General features: G+C 35.3%; 1 pseudogene; it reads left to right on the plus strand.

Annotated features, from left to right (window-relative positions):
* Positions 1-1,783, plus strand: part of LOC128247085 (histone-lysine N-methyltransferase SETMAR-like) — a 94,366-nt pseudogene extending 92,583 nt beyond the window's left edge.
* Positions 1,784-1,894: the final 111 nt, after the last annotated feature.

Here is a 1,894-nt window from a genome sequence, read left to right on the forward strand (position 1 = left end):
AAGAAGAAGAAGAAGAAGAAGAAGAAGAAGAAGAAGAAGAAGAAGAAGAAGAAGAAGAAGAAGAAGAATGCTAATTTTGGCACGGGATCCCAAATTTGGAGAAATAGATACAGTCGATTGAATTGACCAAGTTCATGTTATATATTAAAGGATCTTTTATTTTATGGACCATTGTTACCCAAACTTTTTTCCTTTTAACTTTCTTGTGTTTTAATTTTACACACACACACTATATATAGAGAGAGAAGGGGAGAGAGAGAGAGAAAGAGAGCTAGCTAGATAGATAGACAGATAGACAGACGGACGGACAGACAGACAGACAGACAGACAGATAGATAGATAGATAGATAGATAGATAGATAGATAGATAGATAGATAGATGGATGGATAGATAGATAGATAGACAGACAGATAGATAGATAGATAGATAGATACGTAGATATTAGGTTGTCAAGTAGGAAATTTGTAGTAAGGTATATGGTAAACTTTGACAGCTGTTCATTTTGCGCCATTATTATATTTTGACAATCTTTACTTTTTGTCAGAGAGCTGACTCTATTTCGTTATTCTAACTCATTTTGCACTTTATAAAGTATTTATAAATCATTTTTGTTATTTTTGTTTCGGAAATTCGTACAGTTTTGAAATATGAGTTCTTTCTTGGAAATACAGCATCACTGACAGCTCGGAATATTAATGGAGTATTTCATTCTAATGAAATACTCAGACTGAAATACACAGCAGACTGTATCAAATTGGTTTGCAAAATTTCATTCAGGTAACTTTGACCTCACAAGAGCAACGCAGTCGACCAGAAACATAGGTGGATAATGACGAATTGAAAGCCACCGTCGAATCAGATCCATCTCAAAGTGCCCGTGAATTAATGTCGTACAAAAATCTACTACTTATTTTTGTACAGTTTTATTGAACGTCTGTTTCATTGCTACCCATAAAGTAAGTCTGCACAAATTTGCGTGACTTCTGAAGTAGTGACAAACGCATTTCATTATGTGTTCCATCAGTTCCGAATGTTTTCATTTAAATACTGAATTATTGTGTTAGCAAGCAAACAATATTGACTCACCTAGTTCAAATCGGTAAAGTGAAAAGGTTGGATAAGTGGTTTCCACATGAACTCAATGAAAATCAGAAACAGCAACGTTTGGAAGCCTGCATTTTGCTACTTTCTCATCCCCAAAATGAATCACTTTTGAATCAAATTGTAACATGTGATGAGAAATGGATCCAATGCAACAACCGTAAACTTTCAGCACAATGGTTGAACAAAGACGAGCCAAAAATACACAGTCCAAAAAGCAAAATTCATCAAAAGAAGCTGATGGTGTGTGTTTGGTGGTCTGGTGCAGGTGTGATCCATTATGATTTCATCAAACCTGGCTCATCAATTACAGCCGAAGTATACTGCAGCCAACTGGACCAAATGATACAGAAACATACAAAAAACAGCCTAGATTAGTCAACAGATCCACTCTTATTTTATTGCAAGTCAACGCTAGACCAAACATTTACAAAAATGACGTTGGCGAAACTACAGGAGTTAGAGTTGAAAGTTCTCCATCATCCGTTATACTCACCTGATCTCGCCTCCATTGACTACTACTTCTTCCAGAATTTGGATAACGTTTTGACAGGAAAAAATTTTAATTCCGACGATGCTGTAAAACAGGCCTTCCAAGATTTAATTGACTCTAGATTGCCAGACTTTTACAGTTCCGGGCGGAACAAGCTACCGCTGAAATGGCAAGAGTGTATTGACAATATGGGTGCCATACTTTGATGAATAAAACTATTCCTTGTATTTATAAAACATAAGCAAACTATTTTTTTTACAAATACCATACTTGACGACCTAATATATATGTATATATAT

Source organism: Octopus bimaculoides, chromosome 2 (assembly GCF_001194135.2).
Source record: "Octopus bimaculoides isolate UCB-OBI-ISO-001 chromosome 2, ASM119413v2, whole genome shotgun sequence".
NCBI classification, from domain to species: Eukaryota; Metazoa; Mollusca; class Cephalopoda; order Octopoda; family Octopodidae; genus Octopus; species Octopus bimaculoides.